This window comes from Elephantulus edwardii, unplaced genomic scaffold (assembly GCF_000299155.1).
Source record: "Elephantulus edwardii isolate Elephantulus edwardi_28Jun2011 unplaced genomic scaffold, EleEdw1.0 scaffold00538, whole genome shotgun sequence".
Taxonomy (NCBI): domain Eukaryota; kingdom Metazoa; phylum Chordata; class Mammalia; order Macroscelidea; family Macroscelididae; genus Elephantulus; species Elephantulus edwardii.
Genome location: NW_006400288.1, coordinates 56,129 through 72,971, shown reverse-complemented (window position 1 = coordinate 72,971; position 16,843 = coordinate 56,129). Strand labels below are relative to the sequence as shown.

Genomic DNA, 16,843 nt, shown 5'->3' with positions numbered 1-16,843 from the left:
GCATTTTCTCAGGAAGAAAGAAAGTGCAGAAGGCAGAAAGAACCAACAGAAACAAGAAACAGAAATGTGGCAGGAAAAATGTTGTTGCAATGTGAGAAATGCAATCAATGGCTAGAAACAAAATGGGTATGAATTATTGAAAGGAAAAGCAATATGAGCGATAAACTTCCACTCAAATCATAAAGAAAAAGTTTACAAGAAAAGAAACCTTTTCAGGAAATCAGAGCAGGCTGGGCAAGTCACTAGCTGACTTTGCACCAGGGTCCTTAAAGACATGCTTCCTCCTTCATCCAGTTTTTTTTTGTGTTTTGTTCCCCCCCTTCCTCCGAAACTCAGAAAGCTACCAGCATGGTCACCACCATAAGTTGTGAAAATGCAGTTTAAGTGTTTCTCCAGGAGTAGAGGTCTGCCCACCAAGTGAAAAAAGCAAAACCAATTGCCAATGGAGTTGTTTACTAGCTCGTGACAAACCTTGGTATGTCAGAATAGAGCAAAGCTCCTTAAGGTTTCAAGGACTGACTTCTCAGAAATCAGTTGGAAGAAGAAGATGAAGACAACACAGAAGAAAAAGCAGAAGCAGCATTAGCTGGTTGCCAGGTCTTTCTACTGAGGTGCCTAGATCTGAGCCTTGAATTATCATCAAAGTTCTTTCCTGCAGTTCTGCTTGGGGTGTCACACTCTGATCCCCCAACAAAACAGCAGTGATACTGATTTGTAGAATGTCACAACTGTGGGCCTCATGTGAACATGAGGTTAGGGTTGGGTGAAGTAGGGATGAAGAAATATCTATTTGCACGTCTATTTGGCATCCTCACTGGGGGTCCTTTGTGATGTCAAAATGGCACTTGCCCCCAGTCCCAGATCTGGGAAATGACTTACTTCCTCCTTCACCACTTTCCAACTGTCCATCAGAGAATCTGCCCCATACTCTTTCCACTTCCTTTATGATAACTGTCCATGGCACGGAAATTTTCTCCTAGTCTGGTTCAAATAGGCTTGTTTCTGTTTCTGGGCAATACTACCTTTTTCTAACATAATTCCTCTGAAGTTCATCCTTTACTTTCCTTCAAAGTAACCACTTGCCTTTATTAATAAGACAGCATTCTTTTAAACACCAGAGACATGAAATTGAGCACTACAGGTGAAAAGTGCGCCCCAGTTTTCTGCCCTGTATACCAGAAGTTCACCCTCCCCACATCTAATTGCGGGGAGCAGTGAGGTGACTCATGCTTGCTACAGGGCAAGTGCTCAGTCTCATCCTCCAACTTCCTGTCTCATTTTCCAATAAAAATATGAGACCAGGACCATTGGCAGAGGATTAGAGAAGGAAGAATGAGCTCTGATTAGGGAGCATAGCTTTCTCATCCGGATTTTTGTCTGAAGGTCAAGTTCAGGTGGAGAGGTCCTTTATACTAGTGGAATAAAAAATTGGGAAAGAGGAGCAGGGACATTTAGAAGAAGGTGCCAATCTTATCTCTGTAGAATAAGTGGGGACATCATGCTTGGGAGGGTGGAGGGACGGAGTGGGAGGGGAAGACCCTCTATGAGGTGGATTGATTCAGTGACTGGGGTAATCGGGATGGGTGTGGTGTGTCAGAGGCAGTGAGATTGGCACAGGATAGAGCAGAGTCTAGGGCTGTTGTACATAGGGCCGCTATGAGTCGCAAGTCGATGGCACATAACAACAACAACTCTGGAGAATGGATTTAGTGGTCTGGGTCAAGTTCTGGTGAGACGTGTTTCTGTTCTATTTTTTCAGTTTATCTTGATTCATTCCAGCCGATTTTCTCATTCTCGTCTTTTTTCTTTAATTTCCTTTAAGCCCCAAACCAATTGCAGACCCATGTCCCAGCTTGTTTCTTACAGGGGAGGGAGGGAAGGAGAGAGAGAGAGAGAGATGAGAGGATGAGATTTGAGAGAAGGCCAGAAGAAGGCAACCGCAGGGCTTTGGCCTACACAGCTCAGGATTAGGGGACATCACAAACCTTTGTTCAGGTGATGATTAATTTTTCTTGGGCAGTCAGTCTCACTAGGCAGTCAGTCTGATTTCAAGTCTCTCAGTTGTTCTGCCAATCCCTCCTCTGAGCTCAGATCCGCTCCGGAAGAGGAGTCGGAGCTTGATGCATCTTTGATAGATGTGGAAAGCTCAACTCGGAAGAGACCACTGGCTAGTTTTGTTTTTGAATGACTCAGTTCTACAAAAGCCAATAGAAGAGAGAAAGACATAAAGAGAAAACTAGAATTAGATAACAAGAATAGTGATCAAGGAACCACGTCAAGCAGAGTGGCGCAGCGGAAGTGTGCTGGGCTCATAACCCGGAGGTCAATGGATTGTAACCACCCTCTGCTAAGCTTGATTTTAGAGTTGAATCTGGGAACAAGCACTTCGTCTCATAAAACTTATCTTTGAGACCTGAGCGAGTTTTTACCGTTGTTTGTTTTGTTGTTGTTGTTTAAATAATTAGGAAGGAAAACAAAAAAAAAATCTACCAAATATTTATTAAAAAAAAAATAAACTTAGAATTAAATGTCAGCTATGATTCAAACTCCAAAGGACCTTAAAAGTCTTTGTTTCATTGATTATAGTGATGTGGATGCCATTTGAATATTGATAAGAAAATGAAATTTAGGATATAAGAAACAAAATGAAGTATTTGGTTAAAAAACTATTGGGAAAGCAGTTTGTATGATTGAGCTCTTTCATCAATGAAAATTCCCCCCCCCCGCTGCATTTTAATGCCATTTGATGTAAAATTGGAGGAATTTCCCTTGCTATTTTTTTCTATAGAAATTGTTCTCATATATAAATTTTTAAATGGCATGCAGTTTTGTCAAACTTGCCACTGTAAATTGATTGTTGTTGTTATGTGCCATCGCGTCACCTGCAACTCACGGCTACCCAATGTACAACAGCCCTAAACCCTGCTCTATTCTGTGGCCAATGTTACTGTCTCTGACACACCTACTCTCATTACCTGTCCCTGAATCAATTAATCTCATCCAGGGTCTTCCTCTTCTGCCCTGTCCCTCCACCCTTCCAAGCCTGATATCCCTCTACAAGGTCCCGCCTTGCAAAATACCCAAATATGTAAGACAAAGCTTCAGAATCAGTAGTGAAGTTAATAATAGCAGTTTATTAATTGTATTTATCACTTTGGATATATCCCAGCCTACAAAGAACTCTGAGTTTTCCCCATATAAATTCTTTAACCCTCTCATATTCTTAAAACTCTAGTGTCATTTCATGGGTTAAAATTGCCATACAGTCCATAAGTCTCTAACTACAATCAGCTATAAACTAGCTCACTGCAATTAAAGTGATGCTGATCTTTTTAAAACATGAATACAGACCTTCCAATTAATCTTAGAACTGCACAGACACAATTGTCATTGACTGGCTTTGCATGTAGGCAGGAAAGACAAGTGAAAAAGAAAAACCTAGTGCAAATGGTTAAGAGTTTGACTACTAACCAAAAGGTTTGCAGTTTTAATTCACCCAACAGTGAGACAGAAGACAGGCTTGGCGCTCAATTTCTGAGAGATCACAGCCATTGAATACATATTGGAGCACAAATCTATTCTGAAACATATGTGGTTGTCCTGAGTCAGAATCAATTCCATGGCCAAAATGCTTTGGATTATTATTATTATTTTTTTTAAAGTAGGAGAAATAAAGAAAGAATAGAGAATAAGGAGAGGGGAGAGAGAGACACACATTGGAGAGCTGCTTTTTGCCCTTGAAACATAAATCTTAAAAGATGCTTTTCAGATTGAATTCTTGGTTTGATTTATGAAAACATCATCATATTCCAAATATCTCAAACAGATTTCAGTGCCTTTTCAAGACCCATGGTTATTTTCTGGATCTCTTCAAGTTTGCAGGTTTCAACAGAGAAACTGTATTTGGTTTAATGGAATTCAAGTCTCCACTGTAAGTAAGGTGTCTAAACAGAGGGAAGAAAGGCAGAAGTAAAAGAGATAAACAGAAGGTTGCAAAGGACAGCTTTACAAGAAAAAGCAAAGTATTATAACAAAATGTGCAAAGAGCTGGAGGAAGAAAAGGAAAGAACATGTTTTAATTTCCTCAACTGAAAGAAATTAAGAACAAATCCAAACTTCAAATTGCAATATTGAATGACATATAATGCATTAAAAGAAGATGAGAAAAATACAGAGTCACCAGACCAAAAAGTATTGGTCCACACTGAACCATTTTGGGAAGCAGTGCATGATCAATAACCAATGGTAATGAAGGAAGAAGTTCAAGGTGTATTGAAAGCATTGACCAAAACAAAAACAAACAAACAAACAAACAAAACCACAAAACAAAACAAAAAATCCAGGAACTGAAGGAATACTCACTGAGATATTTCGACAAACAAACGCAGCCCTAGACATGTTCACTATACCAAGAAATTTTGCCTAGAAGTTTTGCCAAGAAATTTGGAAGACAGTTACCTGGCCAATTGACTGGATGAGATTTATATTTATTATCATTTTTTTAAAAAAGTGATTCAGCAGAATGAGGAAATTAACAAACTATATCGTTAATATCACATGCAAGTAAAATCGTACTGACAATTGTTAGAATAATAACTGGAACAGTATCTGGATCCACAAGAGGTTGTGTAATGAAGGATATCACTGGTGATGTCAGATAGAGCTTGTCTGAAATCAGAGAATAGCAAAAAGATGTTAATTACCATGATAGATGGAGTAAAGGTTGAGATTGTTAACAATTTCAGCTTGCTCAGTTGCATAACCAACACTCTTGGTACCAGCAATCAGGAAATCAAAAGGATGAATTGCATTGGGAAAATCTCCTGTCAGGGATATCTTCAGAGTGCTAAAGAGTAGTGAGTCAGTCTAAGACTAAGGAGCACCTGATCCAGGACATGGTCTTTGCAATTACTTGCTACATATTTAGAGAGCTGAACAATGACTAAAGATGACAGAAGAATTGATGCCTTTGTGTTGTGGTGCTGTAGAATATTATAGAACATTCTATGAACTTCCAAGAGAACAAACACGTCTGTCCTGCAGAGGGTGAAACCAAGTTGTTCCTTGGAGGTAAGAATTTTGAGATTCCATCCATGTTTTCAGAGAGTCCAGTTCTTGGTGAAGGATATCATGCTTGGAAGGATGAAGGGACAGCATAGAAGAGGAAGATCCCAGATGAGATGGAGATGGACTGACACAATAAAAAACTGGATAATAGGAGAAGGTGTGTTGGAGACAGTGAGATTGGCTCAGGATAGAGCAGGGTTTATAAGTTATTGTGCATAGAGTTGCTATGAATCATAGTGAGCTCAATGGCACATAACAACAACAAAGGTATTTGACTGTGTGGATCATAACAAATTATGGCTAACATTGAGAAGAATAAGAATTCCAGAACACTTCATTCTGCTTATGAGAAACTTCTGCATAGACCAAGCAGCAGTTTTTGGATCAGAACAAGAGAACACTGCATGATTTAAATCATCAGGAAGGGTGTGTGGTTCAGGGTTGAGTCCTTTCCCATACCTACTCAACCTGTTGTTGTTGTGGAATGTTGAGTTGAAACCAACCCATAGGTGTATGTTGAACAAATAATTCTAGAACCCTGGCTATATGAATAAGAAGTGGCATCAAGATTGGAGGAAGACTCACCAACAAACTGCACTATGATACACCTTCCTTCAGAAAGTGAAGAAGACTTGAAGCACAAATTCAAAGACTACAGCCTTCAATATGATTTTCATCCCAACATCAAGAAAACAAAAATCCTCACCACTTAACCAATAAGCAACAATAGAAAAGATTGAAATTGTCAATTACCTTACTTTACTTGGATCTACAATAAACATGTTTAATTGTTGTTATGTGCCATGAGTCTCCTGCGACTCATAGCGACCCCTATGCACAATAACTTTAAACCCTGCCTTATCCTGAACCAGTCTCACTGTTGCCAAAAAATCTATCCTCATTACTCCCGTTACAATGTCAATGCATCTCATCCGGGGTCTTTCTCTCCTGTGTTGTCCCTCCATATTTCCAAACATGACGTCCTTCTTCCAGGACTGGCCCCGCCTGACAACATGCCCAAAATCTTTGCCTCCAAGGAGCAGCTTAGTTTTACCCTCTCCAGGCCAGAATGGTTTCTTCTTTTGGCAGTTCATGGAATATTCTATACTATTCTCCAGCACCACAATTCAAAGACATCGGTCCTTCTTCTGTCATCCTTATTCAACCTTTTGATGCATAGCATGTAATTGCAAAGACCATGGCCTGGATCAGGCACATCTTAGTCTCTGACATTGCTGCTCTTGAGTACTCTGGAGAGGTCCTTGACAGCAGATTTTTCCAATGCAATTTGTCTTTTGATTTCCTGACTGCTGGTGTCAAGAGTGTTGATTGTGGACTTGAACAAGCTGAAAGTATTAACAATCTCAATCTCCTTTGGATCTATCATGGTGCTGCCAATTGGCCCAATGGTCAAAAGATATTTTGCACTGAGAAAAATCTATTGTGAAAGACCTCTCTAAAATGCCAAAAAGCAAGGATAGTTCAAAGACTAAGATGTGCCTGATATAAGACCTGGTATTTTAATTTGTTTCCCATGAATCTGAAAGTTGAATAATGAATAAGGATGACAGAAAGTAGAATTGATGCCTTTAAATTTTACTGAATGTTGGAGAAGAGTACTGAATATCCATCCCATGGACTGCCAAAAGAATAAATAAATCTGTCTTTGTAGAAGTGTAACCAGGGTGCTGTTTAGAGGCAAAGATGGTGAAATTTTGTTTCACTTCTTTGGACATGTGTCAGGAGAGGCCATTCTTTGGAAAAGGACATCATGCTGGGAAAGGTGGAAGATCAGAGAAAGGTTGGAAGGTCCTATAAGATGGATTGACACTGTAACTCTAACAATGGCCTTGAGCCTATCAGAGATGGGGAAGATGGTGCATGATAGGACAAGTTTTTTGTCTGTTGTTCATAGGATGAGTTTAAGTCATAGTTGACTAGATGGTAAATACCTAACAAAAACAACAGAGGTTCAAAAGACTGGAAGCTGATTCTTGCCCACTGGTCCATGTGTATGCTCATTATCAGGATAACTTGGTCTCAGTTCTTTAGTAGGAGAAAATGAAAAACAATTATTTGAGTCTCCAATTCTTTCTGCTTCGCCATTCTCCTACACCTACAAGTTTTGAACAATGTGGGGAAGAACGATCTAAGGAAACTAAAATGTACTTACAATTTAGAAAACTATGTTAGCCTTGTTTTAAGTACAAATAAAAGAAAATAAAAATGGATAAGTTTTAAAATTGATACAAAGATATGTAGACATTAATATGAGAAAAATATTTGTTATCTGACTAGACAAAGGTGACTTTTTAATAAACTACAATGGCACAATTGGAACTAGTCAAGTAAGAAGCAGAGATTCAACTTTCCAAGCATGTTAATGATTTAAGTTCAAGATGAATTAATGATTAAACTATGAAATATAAAAGAGCAAAACATTAAGATAAAGTAAATAAGAAAATGTGGGAAAATATTACTTAGAAACCCTTGTGCAATGTACATTTGAGCAACAAAGATTTAATAAGGATACTTTTCAGTGAATGTCTACACAATAAAAACAGAAAGGCACCTAAACCAAAATGTACATGGATGGGAACTTCTCAGAAGAAAAAATACACTTGAAAAATAGAAATGAAAGTCTGAGTATAGGATGGTGGGAGGTGGGGCAAGCTTTTTTGCTTCATGACATTATTACTTTAGAGTAATTTTCAAGAATGCTGTAGTTGTAGTTGTTAGATGCCATCAAGTAGACAATGACTAGTAGCAACCCTATGAATAAAAGATCTGAACCTTATTCTATGCCATCCTCAACATCTCTCATGTATTTGAGCCCATTGATAAAGTCACTGTGTCAATGCATCTTGTTGAGGATCTCCTCTCTCTTGATGACGATTTACCTTCCCAAGCATGTTGTCTTTTCCCAAAGGCTGGCCCCTGTAACAACACGTCCAGAGTGTTTGAGAAGAAGTTTCACCTTCCTTGCCTCTAAGAAGCACTCTGGTTACACTTTCTCCAAGACACACTCATTTATTCCTTTGGCAACCCAAGGAATATCCAATACTCTTCTTCAAAACCACAACTCAAAGGCATCAGCTTCTCTTTGGTAATCTTTATTCATTGTTCAAATTTCATATGCATAGCAAGTGATCGGAAAGACCTGGCTTGGACCAGATTACTTTAGTCTTTAAATTGACATCACTGCTCTTTAGCATAATCATCAAGAATAGTGAACTCAAATTCCTTTCATCCCTTAATGTCTGTCCAAATTATCACAGTATTTTAATGCTGACACACACTTTTGCAGTGGTTTTCTAAAATTGTTCTTCATAAACTTAGATCAATCCAAAGAACACAATTACCAACAACCTATAAAATTTGAATATAAAAATATTTCAATCACTCATTGAACTTGTCCATTGGAACTTTAATAGCTATTAAAACAATATTTGACATACTTTGATTTAAGAAATGAAAAAGTTTAGAAATCTTCCTGTTGTTCTTTCAGAGGTTCCCATTCCATATCTGTCACAGAATTTTATCCAGACATCATGCACTTAAAAAAGGAATGTTAGTAAGAACAGTATCAAAGTTCTCTACAACAGAAAATATATATAAGAATAGGAATATGGTTTTTTTTTTTACCTGCAATGTCCTTGTATTTTTTTAAGTGTTTTTCTTCTGGTTTGCATTATCTTTACACTTAATGATAGTATATGATCTCTTTACCAGTAACTCATTACTTTTCCCATGGTTTGCATGTTTCTATGATGCTGGAAGTTATGTTATGGGTACTTCAAACACTAGTAAATTAATCTATGGTGGACAGGTTTCAGCAGAGCTTCCAGACTAAAATTAAAAAGGAAGGCTAAGTAATTTACTTTGAAAGACAGTTAATGACTGTAGCTCACAACAATACATTGTCTTATTAAAAACATATTTTTATATAATATATAAAAATAATGCAAGTGTTTTGCTCTTGATGTATTGCTTGGTGGGATTAACCACTGCAGGATATTGTGGCTCATAAAGTAGTGGTCCAGGAAGGTGGCCCTGGTGAAGCACAGTAATCACAATGATGAACTTAAACTCCGTGATTAAGGTGGTGAGCCCTGACTCAATGAATACGCAAGCGTCGGCCAGACGGACGCTAATTACATTTAATCAATTTAAAAATGTATAGTTTTTGATAAGAATTTATATAAAACTTTATTTGGGGCGTATTGTGAGAAAATTCCCTTCCAATTCGCTCATGAAGCGACTTTTGAAAATGTCTTGGGATTAGAAGGAGGAGGGTGCGGTTACAGCAAACAATCAATAGCATGTAAATGTGAGAGACTAAAAAGTCTATACAGCCTAGGTCCCACCGAGATTTGAACTCGGATCGCTGGATTCAGAGTCCAGAGTGCTAACCATTACACCATGGGGCCAAGGTAACTTAAAAGCTCTCTAAATAATTTGATGACCTAGGTCTTCCTCTCTAAGCCTCCACTACCCAATTGTCTAAGGAGTAAAGGTACATTCATTTCTCCTCTAAGGGAAAGTCACCGGTGCTTACCTGCCATGATTGGCATTAGCATGTACCCAAAGACACTTTAGAACAAAATCCCTATGGTAAACATTGACTTCCAAATGGCAGGAGTCATCTTCCCTACCCACACGAACTGCATGGGAAAGCGAGTGACGCCCCTGAAAAAGACAGCCCTCACTAGGGTCAACTATTATGACAAGTATTTTGTCCTCGTTGCCTAAGAGGACCTTTATTACCGTTTTACAAATGAACTGAGATCCTTCACTTTTTTCTCTATCAGGACCTATTTGCGCTCATGAAAATAACTAGGGTGGTATTTGGTACTTTTGCGGACCGGTCATGGAAAGATTTTTACCCAAGATATAGGGCAGATGGTTGTTCACGAAAAAGCTAAATAAATGTGCCCTCAGAGCGCACCTTGAGGGGCAAGGGTGCTGAAAATACGCGAAAAGCACTTGATTATCGGCGATGGGGCTGAGCGAGTCGTGCGCCAGCTAATTGTAAACTCCTCCCGAAGGCCTTTCGCTGGTTCCAGCGCGGCGGTTCTCAGCACAAGTTTTGGCAGTTTCCTTAATGGCAGAGGGAGCTATGAGCGAAGGCATTTACCTGACGTTTTTCTTTGTATGAGAGCGGGCTTTAGGGAAACTCGATTTCATGGAGTCGGGTCAAGGTTGCCCATCCCAGGTAAGACAGTCTGCATTCTTTGAGGACAGCGCACCCTCTAGTGGACATGTAAGAGAAAGGGTAAAACCCAAGAAAAAGCCACTCCCAAACCCACAACAAAACCCAAAACACCAAAAACCTCTCACAAAACAAAAACCAGACCAAGCCATTTAAGGAATGGACTTGTCCTCAGAAAGAACTCATGGCTATGAGAATAGAATTGTATTCTGTGTCTGATTTTTCAAAAGATCTCCAGGCCTTTTTTTGAGGTGCCTCTTTGAGTGATCTGAAACCATCAATAACTTTAGCAGCCAAGCTGTTAAAGGAATGAAAAAAAAAATAACAATATGCCAAACAAACATCTTCCCTCCCCTAATCAACAATAATTCTGAGTGTAAATGCCAGAACTTGGCAAGGTGGCTCTCCCTGAGCAGTCTTTACATCCGTGGAGAGCTGGTGTGGAGGCTTTTCTTAAACCTTCAAGCAGGTCCTAAAACGACTGGAAAGGCACATCAACAGAGAACTGCCAGAAGTACAGGCTGGATTTAGAAAGGGTCGTGGTACTAGGAATATTGTAGTTAATGGATATTAACTACAATAAATATTGTAGTTAGATGGATCTTGGCTTAAAACAGGAAATACCAGAGGAATGCCTACCTGTGTTTCATTGATTATGCAAAGGCGTTTGACTGTGTGGATCACAACAAACTGTGGTTCACTCTAAGAAGAATGGGAATCCCAGAACACTTGATCGTGCTAATGCAAAACCTATACTTGGACCAAGAGGCAGTCGTCAGAATAGAACAAGGAAACACTGCATAGTTCAAAATTGGGAAGGGTGTAGGCCAAGGATGTGTCCTATCTCCATACCTTTTCAACCTATATGCAGAACAGATTATCTGAGAGGCTGTGCTGTATGCAGAGAAGTGTGGCATCAGGATTGGTGGAAGATCTATCAACAATCTGCATATGACAATATGCAGACGACACAACCCTGCTTGCTGAAACTGAGGAAGACCTGAAGCGCTTGCTGCAGCAGGTAAAGGACTACACCCTTTAATATGGATTGAGGCTCAATATCAAGAAGACAAAGATTCTCACCACTGGGCTGATTGGCAGCATCAGGATGGATGGTGAAGAGATTGAGATTATTATCAGCTTTAGTTTGCTTAGCTCTACAGTCAACACTCTTGACACGAGCAGCCAGGAAATTAAAAGACGTATTGCGATGGGAAAGTTTGCTGGACCTCTCAAAGTACTGAAGAGTAATGACATCACTCTGGTGACTAAGGTGTGCCGGATACAGGCCATGGTTTTGCAATCACTTGCTATGTGCCAGAGAGCTGGACAATGAGAAGGGTGCATAGAAGGAGAATAGATACCTTTGGGTTATGGTGTTGGGGAACAGTATTGAATGCACCATGGACTGCTAAGATAACAAACAGGTCCATCCTGGAGAGGGTGAGACCAGGCAGCTCCTTGGAGGCAAGGATTCTGAGGCTTTGTCTTACATATTTTGGACATGTTGCAAGGAGGGACCAGTCCTTGGAGAAGGATGTCATTCTTGGGAGAGTGGCGGGATGGCGCAGGAGATGAAGACCCTCTATGAGGTGGATTGAGTCAGTGACTGGGGTAATTGAGGTAGGTGTGTCAGAGACAATGCGATTGGCATAGGATAGAGCAGGATTTAGGGCTGTTGTACATAGAGTTGCTATGAGTCGCAGGCGATTCGACGGCACATAACAACAACAACAACAATGAGCAGGTCCAGGATGGCTAAGAATAGCCACTGTCTGCATAACACCCTTAGTATCAGCAGTCAGGAAATAAGGAGCCACGTTGTACTGTGAAAATCTGCAGTTAGGGACCTTTCAAATTATTGAGGAGTCATGATGTCAGTTTGAAGATTAAGGTGCTTTTGATTCAGGCCATAATCTTTCTGATGACTTGCTATGTGCCTGAGAGCTGGATAAGGATGACAGAAAAAGAATTGACACCTTTGAGCTGTGGTGCTGAAGAACATGAACATCCCATGCACAGCCAAGAGAACAAACTGATGTCTCTTGGACGAGGTGCCACAGGAGTGTTCTTTGGAGGCAAGAATGCTGAGGCTTCACCTCACATACTTTGGGCATGTTGTTAGGAGGGGCTATTCCTTGGAGAAGGACATGATGTTGGAAAGGGTAGAGGGTCAGTGAAGGACAGGAAGACCCTCAATCAAGTGGATTGACATGGTGACTGCTGCAAGGGCTCTTGTGAGTCAGGAAGTATGAGGATAGTGCAGGATACAACAGGGTTCAGATCTTTTGTTCATAGGGTTACTATGAGGCATGCTTGTTTCAATGGCACCTAACAACAACAACAACAGCATAGAGGAAGAGAGCTGTCCTCAGGAGTAAAAACTTCACTGGAGATTTTAAGCTGTGAAACTCTGACAAATCTTTTTCCTTGTATACAGGAAGAGTCCCTTCCAAAGGGCATTTCAATCCTTGGGGAGGGAGTGGGGTAAAGCTGAAGCTCTCTAGACTTATCTTCCCTCTCTGGACACAATCAGACAAGAAAACTCTAGTTTGATCATTTTTCAAACACCAAAAGGGAAAGCTGTTCCCAGGGCCTTGACTCAAGAGTCGTTTCTGACAGATTAACAGAAAGAAGCACATTACATACAGGAAGGGGACTTGAGCAGCAGAAGCTCCTGGTCTAGATGGTCAAACAGGCCTAACAGGGCCACATCATAAAGTCCTCCCAGACTCAGGTCCACAGGACATCTGCAATGATGGCAGCAAATAAAACCTTCTCCTCCCTTCCCAGAGCAGAGCCAGTACAGTGGGTTCTGACTCCTGACAATCCCATGTGTTACACAGCAGATTGCTCCATAGAGTTTTCTTGGATGATATATTAACAAAGGCAAATTGTCAGACCTTCCTTCCACAGTGCTGGTGGGTGGGCTCCAAACTGCCAACTTTTTTGAGTGTTTACACCACTCAGGACCACTCCTCCAGATTAGAGGAAATCTCTCTTGGAAAGGAAAGAACATTGCTAGCGTAAATTTTGTCTACTGCGTAATGTTAAAACAAAACAGACACACTCACAAAACTCTAATTTAGTCAGAAACGTTGTGTGGTTAGTGCCTTCCAGAGGTAAACTTTGATGAGAGTCAGGTTCCCTGTAATCAGTTGATACGGAATCTGTAAGCAGGTAAGAACAAAAGGATTTCCGGGATCACTGGCTAAGGTCATGGGAGGAACCTTTCTTTTTGGAGGTGACTTCCCATTCAAAATTGGCAAAATGTAGTGAACCTTATTGAAGACAAGACAGATTTGGTGACTAAGTGAGTAGGGAATTGTGCAGCTAACCCAATGATGGTGCCTCTCTGGCTGTTTGAATCCACCACGTGTCTCCAAGGGAGGAACACGAGCAATGTGCTCTCTTGCTAATTGATAGCCTCTAAAAACATGAGGGAAGGTGGGCTGTGAGTGTGTTTAAAGATGGAATTGTAGTTGATATTGACCTCCAGGGAGACTTCTGTTCCAGTCTCTGTTACAGATTTGCCTTTAGAATGGGTAGAGAGTTGGAATCAGTGAAAACCTATAATCAAATCTGGGCATGAGCATACCTGGATTCAGAGATGCAAGTTCATACTCTCAACAAATAGTACTCAACTCTTAACAACCCATTCCAAAAAAGGTGACTCAACAGAGTGTGGAAATTATAAAACAATATCATTCCTATCACACGCAAGCAAGATTCTGCTCAAAAATTATCAAAAAACAACTGGAGCAAGAACATCAACAGAGAATTGCCAGATGTACATGCTGGCTTTAGAAGAGGCCGTGATATTAGGGATGTTATAGCTAATGTTAGATGGATCTTGGCTGAAAACAGAGAGTACCAGAGGGATGTCTGTGTTTCATCGACTATGCAAAGGTGTTTGTGCGGATCACAGCAAACTGTGGCTAACTCTGAGAAGAATGGGAATCCCAGAACATTTGATTGTGCTTATATGAAACCTATATTTGGAGCAGGAGGCAGGCATCAGAACAGAGCAAAGAGATACTGTATGGTTCAAAATCGGGAAGGGTGTGCACAAGGGATGTATTCTATTTCCATACCTTTTCAATTTCTATGCAGAACAGATTATCTGGAAGGCTGGGATGTACAAGGAGGAACGTGGCATCAGGATTGGAGGAGGATTCATCAACATCCTGAGTTATGCAGATGACACAACCCTGCTTGATGAAACTGAGAAAGACCTGAAGCATTTGCTGCAGATCAAGGATTGCAGCCTTCAATATGGATTGAAGCTCAACATCAAGAAAACATAGATTCTTACCACTGGGCCAATTGGAAGCATCATGATGGATGGTGAAGAGATTGAGATTGTTAACAGCTTTAGTTTGCTTGGCTCCACAGTCAACACTCTTGGTACCAGCAGCCAGGAAATCAAGACATGAATTGCATTGGGAAAGTTGGCTGTCAGGACCTTTCCAGAGTACTGAAAAGCAATGACATCAGTCTGGTGACTAAGGTGTGCCTGATCCAGGCCATAGTCTTCACAATTGCTTGCTATGTGTCAGAGAGCAGGACAATGACTAGAGATGACAGAAAGAGAATTGATACCTTTGAACTGTGGTGCTGCAGGTGAGTGTTGAATATACCACGGACAGTTTCATCCTATAGAGGGTGAAGCCAGGCTGCTTACTGGAGGCAAAGAGTCTGAGGCTTCATTTGACATACTATGGGCATGTTGCAAGGAAAGACCCATCCTTGGAAAGGGACATCATGCTTGGAAGGGTGGAGGGACAGAGAAAGACAGGGTATCTGTCGATGAGATGGATTGATACAGTGACTGGGGTAATGAGGGTAGGTGAGTCAGAGAAAGTAAAGTTGGCACAGGATAGAGCAGGTTTCAGGGCTGTCATACATAGGGTCACTATGAGTTACAAGCAACTTGATGGCACATAACAACACAACATACAAAACAGTTGAGTTGTGAAATTGGAGAAGTGCTGAATATCCCATGGACTGCCAAAAGAACAAACAGGAAAAAGGGCAACCAGAGTGATCCTTGGAGACAAGAATGGTGATGTTGCTCTCACATATTTTGGACACATTATTAAGAGAGACTAGTAGTGGGTCAGCTGCCTGGTAGGCACTTTATAAATAGTTGTTAAGTCAACCAATACTTTGTGAAGGCAAAAAGTTACAAAAGCTTTTTGTCCCGGGTACTGCAGTTCAGAGTCGCCTACGACTTGACAGCACTTAACAACACAGAGAGAGACCAGTTGGCTTGGTGGACTGAAAGTGATGCTACCAAGCCAAAGGTGGGTGACTCTAACCCGCAACCCTAAGGCCTGTCTTTAATTGTTTTTGGTGAAACATTCTTCTAGGTTGTACTGCCCTGGTGTGTCCACTTGCTGTACAGAGGTCACTCGTGGTTGCTGTGAAGCTGAACACTGTGATACTGATGTGTCAAATGCAGTAACGGTTACCCATGGTAGACAGTGTTTGGTGAAGCTCCCCGGTTAAAACAAGCTTGGAAGCAGGAGAGGCATCCGTAATAGCTTGCCTCCAGAAACCCTATGAACCTGGAGAAAGGAAGAAAGTCACGCACGCAAAGTGTTGAGGACCTGCATTCATAGGGTCGCTATGAGTCGCCCATGACTCGACGGCACTTAACAACTGTAGTTCTGGGTTTCTTAGGTGTTAATGTGTAGTCAGATCACATAGTTCAGTGAAAATGCAGGTTCTGGAGTGGGACTTGAGAGTGAACATTTCTATACAGCACTAATTGCTGGCTGGGGCCTGGAACCTCCACTCTGAGACTTTGGCTGTTTGCTGCATCTGATGGCAGTCCTGATGGGCATGAGAAGTGTATTACTGCTCTTTCGCCCTCAAGAGCAGGTGTCCTTGAGCCTTTGCCTAGGGTGGAAGTATGCTCAAAGGTGTGGCTTTAAAATCACTCAGGGCATGTCAAATTTATTAATTTTTAAGTGAATATTCCTTAAATGAAACAGCAATCTTGTCTATTTGCTGAACTGATGCTGTGATGCTGCACACTGTTTCATAGTCTTGTCAAATACCATAAATGCTTACCCATTATGTACAATGTTTGGATGAGCTTCCATTGATTTATGCTGGGAAGCAGGAGTGACATCCACTTCCTAAACTAGATACCTCTGGAAACTCTACAAACTCTCTAAATGTACAGAAATGATGTTAGTTCTAGAACAGAATTCTGTACAGAAGTGATGTTAGTTACAGAAAAGGGTTCAGGTCTTTTATGCAAAACTTAATCTCAGTCGTATTCGACTTGACACTTAACCACTGCTAAATGAAACTCCAGAGTAATATATCGTCTGTCGGATACTCCTCTAAGTCTGAACATTCAGATTAAGACAGACTAGGAAGAAGGATTGGCCACCCACTTCTGATATAGCAGGCCTCTGAAAACCCTATGCACATCAGAACACATGCAGACTAACAGAAAGGGTAACCTAGGTACAACTATCAAGTATGGAAATACAAAGGAGGAGGAACAGTTGTAAGCAGACCCTAGTGATTGGAACATGGAATGTGAGA

General features: G+C 40.8%; 1 non-coding gene across 1 annotated transcript; it reads right to left on the bottom strand.

Moving 5' to 3' along the window:
* Positions 1 to 9,425: 9,425 nt before the first annotated feature.
* Positions 9,426 to 9,497, bottom strand: TRNAQ-CUG. The gene has a single exon. It is a non-coding gene; the product is annotated as a tRNA-Gln (tRNA).
* Between the last annotated feature and the right edge of the window lie 7,346 nt (positions 9,498 to 16,843).